General features: G+C 48.2%; 1 protein-coding gene across 2 annotated transcripts in view; it reads right to left on the reverse strand.

Moving 5' to 3' along the window:
* Capn5 (calpain 5) overlaps positions 1–919 on the reverse strand; it is a 54663-nt gene extending 53744 nt beyond the window's left edge. Inside the window, exon 1 of one of the 2 annotated variants that reach the window (XM_048788015.1) lies at positions 721–919. The gene's annotated coding sequence lies outside the window, so the exon portion shown is untranslated. The remainder of the gene's footprint in view (positions 1–720) is intronic. The other variant, XM_015477379.2, reaches the window with a different exon arrangement.
* Between the last annotated feature and the right edge of the window lie 14640 nt (positions 920–15559).

Here is a 15559-nt window from a genome sequence, read left to right on the forward strand (position 1 = left end):
TGATGACTCTGCAAGTGAACTGATCCCAGTTCCAAGTCGAGAATCAGACCAGGCCCAGAACTCCAGGCCCTCTAGATAGGGGTTCATCCATTGACCCCACCTGCCCCTGTCAGAAAAGTAGCACCTCAGGGCACACTCTGCCAGAGCACCTACCTCTTGGTGTGGCACGAAGCTCTGGCTTGGCCTGGGGCAGCAGCAGCTGGACTCACCAAACCCAACCCCACCCCACCCAGTTCCTCTCCATCCCCACCCCAGGACTTGGAAACAGGAGCAAGAACCAGCCCAAGGATCCTGGGAAGCCCTGATCCTTCCAGGGCACAGTGGTTCCGCCAGGAGGTCTCACACCAAGTCTCCCTCGGCACTCAGGTGCCCTCAGCTTTTGTCTCTCCAATCCCTGGCACAGGAGAATCTGGCTTGAGACCAGTGGCCCTGGGTTCCAATAGGGAGGCTCANAAAAAAAAAAAAAAAGCCCCTAGCCTCTGGCTGCGGGTGGAGGTGGGGATGAGACCTGGGGGCCCGGCGGATCTTCAAGGCCCCTGCCTCCCGGGCCTCCAGACTAGCGTTCACCTCACTCCCAGGGTCCGCGGGGTACACGACCCCCTGCTCCGATTGTGCTCACCGGGCAAGCGCTGGCCGGCGCTGCACCCGCACACACACCCCTGAAACACACACACCTAAGCTCGCGCTGGCACACGCCTCCCTCCGCGCAGCGCCTCCTACCTGCCGCGCCGCCGCGGCTCAAGCCGGACTCCTGGGAGGTCGTTCACCGAGCAGGCACTGGAGCAAGACTGGACCGGCCAGCGCAGTGGCCTCGGGTTCTGGCATCAGCTGCAGCCGAGGCGGCCCCGGGCGGGGGCTGGAGCTCGGACTCCCGGGGTTCTGCTGCTCCGCCTGGCCCCGCCCCGCAGCCTCCACCCATTGGAGGCCAGGGGCGTGGCCTCCAGGGGGTGGGCGGGCACGCAGTACTATGCGCATGCGAACTGGCACCGCGCAGTGGGGCTGGCACACCCGGAGGTGGTCGCTGGGTTTTCGCTGTGCACTGGGAGGGCGGCTCTGGGCCGGTCCACCCGCCTACCCTTCTCATCTCCAAGGGACCCCCGCGCTCCCTCCTTCCCAACCTATTTCTGTTCCCGGTAAAGAAGTATCCCCGGAAGCCCTCCTGGGCAGAGACCAGGGCGGCAGCTACCCGAGGGCCGGGGACTGACTGCTGGGCACCGGATCCGGCGGGGCAGAGTGCAAGACCCTCGGAGAGCGTGCAGAGGAAGCCGGCTGACTTTGGGAATGCATCTTGTACTGTGTGCCAGCAAGGGCCAAAGCAGGATGGCCGCCAGCCCCCCTCCCTTCCCCGTCTCCATCCATCCTCAAGTTTTTGGATGGAGGAGGAGAAATCCAGGTTCCCATGACACGCAGAAAGGGCCTTGTCAGTGAGCAAGCTGGCTCCGCCACCTGTACTGAGCACTTACTTGTGCCCATTAGACCGCAGCAGAAGGGGTCTGGGTCCCGAGCTCGATCTCTGTGACTGTCTCCAAGAATACCCTGGAAGGCACCGGGCCTTGGTTACTTAATCTGTAAAGTGGGGACTGTCATTCCCACCCACGCCAGGCTGTTGGGAATATGGTTAAGATTTATGGCCGAACAAGTCTGACATGCAGCTGGGGCTGGGGCGGGCAGGTGTGGAGTCCTGGGCTCTGAGGCAGCAGAGCCCAGGCTTATCTGACTTAACTGACCCGACCATCGTGTATTTTTTGCAGCAGTTGAAACCCAGGCCCACCTATCCTCCCTCCAGTCTCCATCAAAGATATCAGCCTCTCAGTCACCCAGATTTCTCCCCGCTCTCCCGTCTCACCCTTCTACCCAGGCCACCTAAATGTCCCACAAGTGTAGCTCAACCCCCCTTGGGAGCCACCTACTCAGCCAAAGACTTTTCAAATGTGCAACTGATGCCCACCACCCAAGAGCAATGTGTCAAGACTGTAAGCCATATCACTCTCCCATTTCCCTAACCCTACACCCCCGCCACACACACAGGCCCTTAAACACTCATCTCAGGGCTCTGCTCCCCACCTCAGCCCCAAACCACTGAAAGGCAGTTGCAACCTTCTCTATATTGCCACATCTGGGACCCCAGCTCTAATGCTGTTACTGGAGTCCCTGGCCAGAGGCCTGACTTGGGTTGTGTTCAACAAACCAGGTCCAGCCACTCTCCCCAAAAACTGAACAGAAAAGGTAATGGTGAAAAGCAGGAAAGGAATTTTAGTTAGTATGGCCATATTGGAAAGGCCAAAGATGATCCAGCATCTCAGCCTTGTCTCAGAGTGCCGACAGGAACCAGGTTTAAATAGAAAAAGAATTGGGGCAGGGAGTGAAAATATGCATAATTAAGAAGTCTTGGTCAAACTGTGGTCTGGTTAATCATTATCCAGTTCTGGTTTACCACTTGGCTTCAGAAGTCTTTATTGCTTGAGTGGGCAATCTTCATTTGCTTCTCAGGATGTTTATGGAAACTGTGAAGGGGTATTTTGTTCCCAGGAAATGGTGGCTCCTACTTAGGGTCAGTCTCCTCCTGTGGTGATGTGCCTGCATAGTTCCATTTTTCCTGGAAGGTGTAGGGCAACAACTGGAGATGTCTAGGCACCACTCTAGGAGTCTGAAACACGATGCTGTAAATGTCCCTGCAAATCTTGCCCAGTCTTGAAAGGGTATGAGATAGGTTAGGTGAATTTAGGGTTAATAAACTTTGTATTTCCAGTTTTTAGGTGATCACTCCTTAAATGATCCATATGCCTACCTGCAGAGCTGAGCAGGTCACAAAGCTCAAGGTAATAAAGGAGACATCCAAAATAAAGGCAGAGATGCCAAACTCTATCCTTTTGTTAGTTACATCTGCAGGCATCTGCAGACATCTGCAGGCCTAGGTTAGAGTTACTGCTATTAGAAAGCCTCTTTAAGTCCCTGTCATTTGCTACCATCTCCACAAAGCTCTGCTGCCTCTTAAGCCTTCCCATTCTGGCTGTGGCCCTCCACTTATGCTGCCCCTTTCAGAGTTGGCCAGGTCTTAGCTTCCCCCATGAGGCTAAATCTTCTGGAGGTCAGAAACAGAGGCTCATTCTCAGGGAGAACTAAGCAGATCTGGACTCCAGTCCTTGTTCAGCCAGCTACCAGCTGTGTGACCTGGGAAAGTCCTCTATCCTTTCACGGCCTCATTTTCCTTGTCTGTAAAATGGGCTTCTTGAAGAGCAGGATGATCAGGCACAGGTAAGTCCTGGGGCCTGATTAAGGGCCCATGTCATAGGGTAGTTGGCAGCATTGCCTCTGGTGGGGCGACTTCTTATGTTCCAAGGTGGAGTTGAGGTTGTGTCTGAAAAGTGAGTCTTCCTCAGCCCACAAAACAGCCGAGATAGGAGGGTGCTCAGGTCCCCTCCGTATCTCGGGATGTTGGAGCTAGGTAGGGGTATCATGTAATGATTGTGAGCATGGGGTCTGCCTGGGCTCACATTAACCATGTGACCTTGAGCAAGGGACCCAACCCTGCTGTAGAACCAGCATAGTAGCACCCATACCAGGAAGTTGTGGGGACTGACTATGAGGGAGATATAGAAAGGGCGTAGGCAGCCAGGGCAAGATGTCCAGCAAAGAGTTTGGTGGCAGGGCCAGAACAAAGGAGCACGGAGAGGGTCTTCCAATGAGGTCAACTTCCTGCTTGACGAGAGTACTAGTGGAATACCAGTACTTTTGTACCACAAGCAGGGGATCCAATCAGACAGACCCGCATATTGTGCCCCTAGGTGTGGGGCTCTAATTTAAAAAATAAAATAGATGCATGGACACAGGGGGCACCAAGCAATGATAGTGTGGATATCCAGAGGAAAGGAGGAAAATCCAGAGACCATAAAAAGAACGAACCAAGATGCCCCCACTAGACTCCCAGCTCTGGGGCCCCTTCTCTTCAGAGAAGTCTGTCTCTGTTGCTTTTGCATTAAACCTGCTGCTTGCCTGCTATCTATCTCTGTCCTGTTCTTCAATTATTTGCTGAACAGAGACAACGAACTCAGCACCCCTAGATGTTAACACCTGGTGGATCCATGTGGAGCCCTCACAGTGGCCTTTGGACGTGGTTTTCACCTAGCCCAACCCCTCATTTTGTGAAGACACAGGGTCCCCAGCCACAGAGGCCTGTTTGCATGACTAGCTGGAGTCCCAGTCACCCTACAATGTTAGGACTGAAATGACCCACCTTGAAGCCTGTTTCCGGCAGCTTCCACCTTTTCTAATAGATGAGTCCAAAGGCCTAGAGAGACAGTGGCCTGTCCAGGGCACCCAGCCCTGTGTGTGAGGGGACAAACATTGGCCCTGCTCCTGGGAGAAAGGATAAGCCAGGAAGAGCCAGGCTGCCCAACAAGTTTGCAGAAGGGGTGGGGCCTTGAGGCTTTCACCCTGGGACACTGCTGGTGGGTTTTTATAAGCTTAGTCATCTACTGGCACCATTAATGGCCTGATGTGTAAGTGTTTTTCCATTTAATTGTCACAACTGCCCTGTGCAGGATCCCCATTTTGCAGATGACACACTTAGCCTCAAGTCATACAATCAGTAAGTGGCAGAACTGGGGTCCCAGCCCACCCCAACTCCATCTACACTGCACCCCAGGGAAAGACTGACTACCTTTGCAGGCTCCTTGAGTGCTGCATGACCTCTCCTTGAATCCCCCTGTGACTGGGAACACATTTCCTCCAGGGCAGCCGAGTCCCCTCTACCTGGGGAGTCTTTCTCTCCCAGAGCTGATCCACCCCTTCATCTCTCTTTTCCTGGTTCTCTGCAGGACTCCACCCCCTCGCCCTTCCAATGTCTGGAATCTTCTCTCCTCCAGGCCAAAGAACCCCTATCCATACAGCTCTTGTGTATAAGGGATCTCCAGGTGAAAACCATGATAATGACTATTTGCTTTTTTTCCCCCCTTGAGGCGGGTTCTTACTCTGTCTGATGCCAAGACTGACCTTGAACTACTAGGCTCAACTGGTCCTCCCACCTTAGTTTCCCAAATAGCTGGGACTACAGGCTGAGGCACTGCACCAGGCCTGATTTTTTATTTTGATTTTTTGGGGTACCAGAGATTGAACTCAGGGACACCTAACCACTGAGTCACATCCCCAGCTTAACTTTGTACTATATTTAGAGACAGGGTCTCACTGAGTTGTTTAGTGCCTCACTTTTGCTGAGGCTGGCTTTGAACTCTTGATTCTCTTGCCTCAACTTTGCAAGATGCTGGGATTAGAGACGTGGGCCACTGTGCCCAGCTATTTCTTTCTTTCTTTCTTTTTCCTTTTTTTACTTTCAGCAACCAAACCATGAAGCTTTTTGTTTTTTGTTTGTTTGTTTGTTTGTTTTGTTTTGTTTTTGGGTACCAGGGATTCAACCCAGGGGCACTAAACCACCAAGCCACATCCCTAGCCCTTTTTTGTATTTTATTTAGAGACAGGGTCTCACTGAGTTGCTTGGGGCCTCACTAAATTGCTGAGGCTGGTTTTGAACTCACAATCCTCCTGCCTTAAGCTGCTTGGATTACTGGGGTTCACCACTGATCCTGACTGACCGACCCATCAAGCTATTTTTTAGAGCCCTTTTTAGAGTTTATTTACATGGGGAATGGCTCAGAGAGGTCCAGTGTGCTAAGGCGGAATATTAACATAAGCATGTTAGCCAGTCCCATCCAGATGCTCAGGGAATGGTTACTGACAGTGTTTTCCTAGGGCCCAGGAAACGGGAATATCATGTTGTATTCCAGTGCAGAGTGGATGTCATACACAAGAGGGTGTGGAGGACAAAATGACCTTTAAGTTACCCTCAATTGCATCCCTCTCTGAAGCACTGCTTGTATTTTTTTTACTATCCTGGATATTAAAACCTAACCTGGGCTGGAGACGCAGCTCAGTGGTAGAGTGATTGCCTAACATGTACAAGGCCGTATGCTCAATTCCCAGGGTCAAGAAAGAAAGAAAGAGTAAAAACAAACAAACAAAAAAACCTAAAGAGTATCTGTAGTACACTCCTCTTTATGTGAGAAAGAAGAAACTATAAGAACACACACACAACAACACAACCAAAGAACACAACCTGCTCATCTGTGTAAAGGAAATACAGAATGGATAGAGCAGAAACTAAAGAGATTGGTTACCTATTGGACATGTGGAAAGAAAGGTAGAATGGGATGGTAGGGAAAGGAGGGAGGGACACTTCTCTGACTATATCATTTTTAATATACTCACAAAATTGTGCAATTGTTACTAATTTCAGGCAAGCCGGTCATGGTGATGCATGCCTGCAGTCCCAGGGGCTCCAGAGGCTGAGTCAGGAGGATCTCAAGTTTAAGGCAGCCTCAGCAATTTAACAAGACCTTGTCTCAAAAAAAAAAAAAAAAAAAAAAAGGTAAGGGATACAGCTTAGCAACCCTGGGTTCAATCCCCAGTACAAAAAAAAAATTTTTTTTTCAGAACATTTTTATCATCCCCCAAAGAAACCCAGCACCCATTAGCAGTCATTTCCATTCCTCTTCCCCATAGTCCTTGGCGACCACTAACCTATTTTCTGTTTCTACGGATTGGTCCATCGGGACCTTTCATATAATCAAATTATCAACCTGTGGGCTTTGTTTCTGCCTTCTTTCACTTCCCATAATGTTTTCAAGGCTCACCCATGCCTGCAGCATGAATCAATACTTTATTCTCTTTAATGACTGGATAATAGTCCACTTTATGGATATTCCAGATTCTGTTTGTCTATTCATCAGTTGATGTACATTTGGGATTTTCCACTTTGGGGCCACTATGATAAGGTTACTATAAACATTCACATGCAAACTTTTGTGTGTACATCTGTTTTCAATTCTCATGGGTATATATATTTAGGAGTAGAATTGCTGGGTCCTGAAGTTTACTTTTTTTTTTTTTTTGGTGCTGGGGATTGAACCTAGGGCTTCACAAATGCTTAGCACACATTGAGCTATGCCCCTAAACCCCCACATTTAACTTTTTTGAGGAACTATCAGATTGTTTTCTAAAGCACTGGGACTAGATAAGATAGAAGAAATTTTTAAAAATAGGTAGCAAGGAGCCAGGCCCAGTGGCACATGCCTGTAATCCCAGCAGTTTGGGAGGCTGAGGCAGGAGGATGGAGAGTCAAACCAAGCCTCAGCAACTTAGTGAGGCACTTAGCAACTCAGCCAGACCCTTTCTTAAAAAAAAAAAAAAAAAAAAAAGGTAGCAAGGAGATGTGAAGGAAGGACAAGGAAATAAAATTGTACCCAGAAGTTCTGCATGCTTTCCAGGCTGCCACTCCCTCAGCCTGTCCTGCTCCCAGTTCTGTCACTCTCAGATTCCAGGGAAATATGTAAGTCTGCCTTGTGCAGTGTTAATTAGCCCATCAAAAAATAGATTACCTGGCACAGTGGGGCACTTCTGTAATCTCAGTGTATAGGGAGGCCAAGGCAGGAGGACTGCAAATTCATAGCCAGCCTCAGCAATTTAGGGAGACCCTGTCTCAAAATAAAATATAAAAAGAGGGCTGGGGCTGTAGCTCAGTGGCAGAGGGCTTGCCTAATATGCATGAGGCACTGGGTTCGAATCTCAGCACCACGTAAAAACAAATAACATAAAGGCATTTTGTCCATCTACAACTACAAAAAAAATCAATCAATAAATAAAAAGAAACAGTTGGGATGTGGTTCAATGGTATAGTGCCCTTGGGTTCAATCCCAGTATCAAAAAAGAAAAAAATATATTAAGCAAACAGATAACATATTTGGAGAAATTATCTAGGGGATTTTCTGGCATTATCTGTTGGTCAGTCTAAGGATACTAGGAATGACCAGGCTGCCATAAACCATCGTGAGATCACCAGACTGATGTCATCCCCATAAACTTTCCCATACTCACCTCTTACTAAGTTTCCTTTAAAAAAGAACCCTGAAAACACACCTCTCTTCTCCTTGAATGTGGAATTCCTGCTTTCCTAAATAAATATTCGTGCCTCTACTAGATTTGTTGAAATTCTTTTCCATCATATTATGTCAAGAACCCTACCTGTCCTCAGTCAGTTTCCCTGTCCTCCCCTACCCCAAACTCCTCAGGACCCTTTTCGGAGATATATCTTCTCCCATGTCAGGACTGTCCACTTAGATTCTCTCTGCTGAGCCCTGTAAGTTAATGGCACAGACCCCAGACCCTTGGGACAAGGCTGAGTATCCTGCCCAAGGCCCAGACAGTGAAGGGAGTGGGCTACCGAGATAAGACAGCTGAGTCTCAAGGGTCTCTGGATTCTGTATCCAGAGGACCAGAGCCAGTGGGCCATGTAGGGGGGCAAGGGTGGGCGCAGGTCCTCCCTGGATCATCTGAGACCTTGAGGAAGCAGCACCTGCCCGTGCCCTTCCTCCAGCAGGTAGAGATCCACCGTCCTCCTCCCTTCTGCAGGATTTGGCCGACTGGGTCTGCATTCCCAGCAGTGAGGGGGTGCGTGGGTGGGGGTAACACAGCTGAAGGGGGTGTGCAAGGGGTCAGTTGGGCCTTAAGACATTTGGGTCTGGAGGGAAGCCAGGGAGAGGTAGAATTGCTGTCCCTTGGTGCCTGGGGACAGGAGCTCATGTGCCTAAGAAGTTTTTGGGTTTTGCTGAAGCTTCAGGTGTTTTGGCACTAGGAGGCCCTGATATGTGGAAGGAATCTTCTGCTACACTAGTGCTACCCACTAGAATACTGGTATGATCTGGGATTGGCTGGGGGCTGCCAGTAGGAGTCCCCATACCCCCCATCCGTAAGAGTTTGGCCAAGGGGGTTTCCTTCTCCCCACTTCTGTGCAGAGCCCTGAATTGCTCTGGTGTGGAGGGGTACTTCAGAATACATAAACCTGGTCCCAGAAGAGAGGGTTCAGGTTGCTTCACAGAGGGCACAAGGGATTGAGCAGGGGGCAGGTGGGAGGAGCCAGGTAGCCAGCAGTCTCCTGGCATTGAGCACTCCTGAGATACCCAGCCGCCTCCCACCTCTGCCTGCTGGGAAGTCCCGGGGATAGGAGGAGGGGCAGAGATTGAGGTATGGATGTAAGGAACCCCAAGAGCTTCCACTTGCTCCCAGGGCCCCTCACTCTCCAATACAGGTGTTCAGACCTTCTCCAAGCTGCAGCTCACAACCTGTCTGCTGGACCCTCCCATCTGTCACTGCCCACAAGGCCTGACCTGAGCCAGCCTCTTCTTTTGCCTGACAAACTCCCACTCCCCCACTCCACCTCCCACCTCCCATTCACAGGGATCAGCCCAGCTGCACCTGCCCCCACTACACCACAGCCCCAAGCCCCTTCCCCTCTGGCTACCTCCCACCCTCTGCCCTTTCTCCCTCGGGTCCAGTGCCATCCTAGCTCCCTGGCTGCAGCCCCTCAAAACTCTAGCCCAGCAGCCCACGACCTTGCATAAGTCCACATCCAAACCTTTACTCCTGTCTAAAACTGTTGAGAGCAGGAGTAAAGATCAAGGGTGGCATTTAAAAAACTGATGTCATTTCTGTGTTCTTGGGAGCATCAGGATAAATCTTCTGGACAGACTGCTCTTCTGTTGAGAAAAATGCTTTAATGGAGCTGTTTGTCATTCAAAGGTCAGGCGGGACATAGGCTGGGGGGCGGGGAAGGGGGAGGAAGGGATCCTTTACCAAGACAGTGTTATTGTGTAAATGACTGTCCCAGGGTGGAGAGGGCCCATTTTTGAAGAAATTGTTAGCATCTTGATTCAATGCTAAGAAGACTGGCAGTTTTCCCAGCCGCAGAGGGCAAAGGGAGGGCCGACTGAGCAGCAAGATTGACCTTTCAGAGGGGAGCGGGTGGTGGTTTCTGATTCTTGGTGGCACATAGCCGGGTATTGAGTGGGCTGGGGGTTTGCACGACGGGCCGAGCAGGGGGCAGGTGGGAGGAGTGTCTTCAGGGGGCCTCTGTCATCACTCGGCATGGGCATGGAGGGCCAGCCACACAGGCATCTGTGAGGAAAGGGGCCTGTGGGTAGTCTCCATTGCCAAGTTGAGACACATCTAAGGGATCACCATGACGCATTTCCCCCATATACTCAATATAATAGGTGCGCCTGAGAAACTAATGTGACTCCATTTTTAAAAATAAATAATAGCAGCTTCTACCTCAAGGCTGTCCTAAGGAAAGGGGCGTGACCCTTGTCCTTGGAAAAACCCACAGAGCACTCCTGAGTACATACTCACCCTGCTGAATTGTTTGTCTGTAAATAACAGGAGAGGTCTGAGGCGCCAGGTATCCCTGACTCAGTTAGGCTAGGTGAGGACCCATAGCAACCGCCCTAGTAACCTCCAATCAGCATGAGACAGGGAAAACACCTGGAATGCCGGATGACCCCCAAGTAGTTTATGGTGGTTGATAACATGTTGGGAAACCATGTAGTTTAGCACGAACACCCCTCGTGGCCTAAACTAATCAGTTCAAAAGAACCCCCCTCTTGTACTAACCAATCACCCCTACCCAACTTGTTCCCACCAGTGAATGTGCTAATCAATGTTAAGAGTTGTTGTTTGGGCTGGGGATGTGGCTCAAGAGGTAGCGCGCTCGCCTGGCATGCATGTGGCACTGGGTTCAATCCTCAGCACCACATACAAATAAAAATGTTGTGTCCGCTGAAAACTAAAAAATAAATATTAAAAAAAAAAGAATTGTTGTTTGACTTTCCCGCGGTATGGAATGATCTGCTGTGTGATGTTGTGACGCATAGAGCATCTCCCAAAACCTATAAAATCTCACTGAACAAAGGACCGGGACTCACTCCCTGGGACCGCTGCATTGGGAAAGGTTGTGAGTCCAGGCTCGAGCTTGCAATAAAGACTCTTGTGTGATTGCATTGGATTCGGTTCCTGGAGGTCTATTGGGGTCCCACGAATCTGGCATAACATGCCCAGCTTTCGCAGGCTAGAATAATCAGAGCCCACCTACCTCCTGGGCATGGGCGTGTCCAGGTTCTCTAGGGAGCCCAGCTCACCTCTCCCCAAATTTTAGAAAAACCCAGTGGGGTGGGTGCTTCCTCCATCTGAGGGGCAGTCATGCTTCCAAATGCCTCATGGAGGCCTGGGGGATGAGCGTCTGTGCCCACCTGTGGGATGTGCCTGCCAAATGGGGAGAGCGGGACGTGTGCCCACTGTGCTCCGGTGTCCTATTAGGGCACACCAAGTTAGTGGGCAGGGTCTCCGCATGGCCTTTTCACCCGGGGTTGCTTGTCCAGCCCTGCTCCAGGACCCTGCTATTTCCCCCCACCCTCTTTCAGTTCCCCAGTCCTCTCTTTGGGAGCCTTTGAGCCAGGCTGCCTGGACTGCTTCTTTCCTATGTCTCTGGCTTCAGCATCTGGGCCTCTCCAAACTGGCTAATTTGGACCCAGGTGCAAAGGCAGGTCGGCCCGCTCTCCACCATGGGAACACCATCACCTGGTCCTTTTGGTTGTTTCCAAGGTGCTGGGCTTCTAACCCCAGGGCCTTACACATGCTAGGCCAGCTCTGCCGCTGGGCGACACTGCTACCAGCCCTGGTGACTACAATTTTTATCCCCTCGTCCTCATTTCCATTCTCCTGCCAGAGGCAACAGATCTAACGGTGTTTAATGTGCATCTTTTTATATGCGTTTTCAGGTAATGCATCTCTTGTTTATCTACATAAATGTAATCTTATCTTCCTCTGCTTGTTTCTTTTTGTACCGGGCACTGCGTTATCCACCTACCTATCAGCTCTCAGCTCTCAGCTGTCAGCTGTGGTGCTGGGATGGAACCCAGGGCCCGTCTTCCCTGTTAGGCAAGCGCTCTTCCACTTGAGCTGCCCCTGGAGCCCCAGCACTAGGCTTCTAAGATCCCTCTTGTCCCCATGTAACAATGTCTAAGTCGTTGGCAACTACAGTGTCTGTCGACTGTTTTACCTGCTACTCCCTGAGGAACGCACTCAGGAGGCTGAAGACTCGCAGGCACCTGGAACCAGGCAGCAATGGCCAATCGCATAAAAGCAGCCTGTGAGATTTTCTTTGGAATATTCACCTCAGAGCCCCACTGATGGGTGGCTAGAAATGTGTGCCACTTAATGAAGAAGGTAGGACATTACTCAGAATGCCCACGGCCCGTCCCCGCACTCGCCCCCACCTGACACAGCCCTGCCAGCACCTGGTATGCAGAGGGCTTCCTGATCTTGCTGACCCATAAGTGCAGATAACATCTCATTGTTCTATTCTGGCCTTTAGCCCGCTCATTCATGATCTTGAGGACTTCCTCTCTGCTGCTGAGTGGGGTGCTTCCTCTTGGAGGACTGCTGCTGGCCCCTTGGGCCTCTTTCCTGTTGGGCTCACACAGTGTGCGTCTCTCTCCCACCGTCAGCCTTTATTTCCTTGGCCTTATTTTTCCTTGGACAGAAATCTTTAATCTTGATATATTCAAATTCAAATGTTTAAAAAAAATGACATGTTTTATGAGTTTGAAATTTTGTTCGAAAAGTCTTTCCTCAATCCCAGGTCACAAGACATTCTCCTGTAGTTTCTTCTAGTATCTTTACAGTTTTATATTTCAAACATAACTAATCTGCTTGACTTCGTCCTTGATGTGCTGTTAAATGAGGATCTGGTTCTATTCTTTCCCATGATGGAACTAGTTTTCCTCTTGCCACCCACTGCACAGCCTCCCTTCACCTGCCTCTGAGGGACCTGCCCACGCAGCTGCCTCTATCTCGCTCCTTTTGCCTCTGTTTGCGGATTTGTCCTTGCTTTAGTGACACGCTATCTGCATTGCCGTAGTTTTGGGGAATGTCTAGTAAGGCAAAAGTCCTGTCTGCCTCTTAGTTCTTAAAATTGACCTAGCTATTTATTTACATTTTAGATTGTATTGAATTCTTTAAAAAAAATCCAAATTGAATTTTTATTAGGGTTCAATTGAATTTAAAGATGAATTTGGAAAGAACTGGCATTTTCTGACATCTTTATAATGTTATATAGTTTACTTTAAAAAAATATCTTTAGTTTGTGGGCCAGGCATGGTGGGGCACACCTGCAGTTCCAGTGAAGAGGGAGGCTGAGGCAGGAGGATTGCCTGTGTGAGGCTATCCTGAACAACTTAGTGAGACCCCCATCTCAAAATAAAAAGGGCTGGGGGTGTAGTTCAGTGGTAAAGTGTCCCAGTACCAAAACTCTTTTTAAAAAATTATTTATTTATTTAAATTGATAAATAATTGTATATACTTCCATGTACAATATATCTTAAAATAGCTTTACACGGTATAATGGCTAAATTGAGCTAATTAACATATGCATTGAAATAGTTAATAATTTTTCTATGTGTGAAGGGACATTTAAAATATAATCTCAGCTACTTGGGAGGCTGAGGCAGGAGGGTCACAAGTTTGAGGGCAGCCTGGGTAACTTAATGAGACCCTGTCTCAGAAAAAAAAAAAAAAAGGCTGAAGATGTAGCTCAGGAGAAGGGTGCTTGCCTTGCAGGCAGTAGGTTAGGTCCTGGGCTTGATCTCCAGCACTGTCCCCCTCTCCAACACCCACCCTACTCACAGCCATTTCAAGTGTACAACACATGGTTACTAGTTATAGTCACCCTCTTGTATAACAGATCTCTTGAACTTGTTTTTCTTAACTGCAATTTGGATCCTTTGACCAACATTTCTCTTTCTCCTTCCTCCCCTCCCCAGGCTAGGAACACTCATTCTATTGGCTACATTTATGATTTTTCCACATGAGTGACATCATGCCACATGAGTGACATCATTGGATTACTTCACTTAACATGATTGATCTCCAGTCCCATTCATGTTATCTCAAATGACAGGGCTTCCTGTCATTTGAGATGCTAAATAGTATTCCATTGTGTGTATACCACATTTTCTTTATTAATTCATCCATTGATGGACACTTAAAAGTAGATTCTATAACTGACTATCGTACATAGTGGTACAGTTAAATTGGGAGTGCAGATATCCCTTTAACATATTTATTTCATTTCCTTTAGATATGTAATATTATGTGGTTGTATATAAGAACATGAACAATCGTTTTATTTAGATCATTGTTTATGTCCTTATTTTATTTTTTTCACAGATGGTCTCCCATTTCTGGGGATTGAAACCAATGGTCCTCTGCCGCTGAGCCATATCCCCAGAGCTTTTTTAAATTAAAAAAAAAAAATTTAAGTTATAGATGGACACAATATCTTTATTTTGTTTATTTTTTTACTGTGGTGCTGAGGATCAAACCCAGTGCCTCACATGTGGGAAGCAAGTGCTCCATACAACCCCAGCCCTCCCCCCCTTTTTTTTGAGACAGTCTCAGTAAGTTGTCGAGGCTGGTTGCAAACCGTGATCCTCCTGCCTCAGCCTCCCAAGTTTAGGGTTACAGGTGTGTGGCACTGCACCTGGCTTCTGGGATGTCTTGTGATCCTCCTGCTTCAGCCTCCTAGTTTGGTTGTTATTGTGTGTGATATTTTCTCCCGACTATATTCTTTAAAATGTCAACCTGTAGAAAAGGGAAAAAAAATAAAATGACGAGTATCCTTATACTTTTAACTTGGATTTACTATTTTTTAAAAAAATTTTTAATATATGACAGTGGAATGCATTACTACTCCAATTACATATACAGAGCACAGTTTTTCATGTCTCTGGTTGTACACAAAGTATATTTTCACACCAATTCGAGTCTTCATACATGTACTTTGGATAATGATGTCCATCACATTCCACCATCATTGCTAATCCCCTGCCCTCTCCCTTTCCCTCCCACCCCTCTTCCCTATCTAGAATTCATCTATTCCTCCCATGCTGTCCCTCCCTATCCCACTATGAATCATGATGCCTCCTTTTATCAGAGAAAACATTTGGCATTTGTTTTTTTTGGGATTGGCTAACTTCACTTAGCATTATCTTCTCTAACTCCATCCATTTACCTGCAAATGTCACGATTTTATTCTCTTTTATTGCTGAGTAATATTCCATTGTGTATATATGCCACATTTTTTTTTATCCATTCATCTACTGAAGGGCATCTAGGTTGGTTCCACAGTTTAGCTATTGTGAATTGTGCTGCTATAAACATTGATGTGGCTGTGTCCCTGGACACATTGTCGTGCTGAGTGCTCTGTAGTATAGTTTAGGGTCTGGTATAGTAATGCCACTTGCTTCACTCTTCCTGCTAAGGATTGCTTTAGCTATTCTGGGTCTCTTATTTTTACCAATATTTTGCCATCTTTGCTTTCTCTCCCTCCCCCCATACATTTGCACTTTTCCCCCGAACTATTGAACAGTTCCAGATATCATGAACATTGTCTTTTTTCTTTTCTTTTTTAATTTTTAATTTATTTTTTAGGTAGATGGACACAATACCTTCATTTTTTAATTTTTATGTGGTGCTGAGACTCAAACCCAGTGCGTCACACGTGCTAGGTGAGGGCTCTGCCACTGAACCCCAGCCCCCACCCCTAAGGTTTTCTCTTTTTTTATATATTTATTTTTTAATTATAGGTGGACACAATATCTTTATTTTTTATTTTTTT

This window comes from Marmota marmota, unplaced genomic scaffold, assembly GCF_001458135.2.
Source record: "Marmota marmota marmota unplaced genomic scaffold, marMar, whole genome shotgun sequence".
In the NCBI taxonomy this organism is placed as follows: domain Eukaryota; kingdom Metazoa; phylum Chordata; class Mammalia; order Rodentia; family Sciuridae; genus Marmota; species Marmota marmota.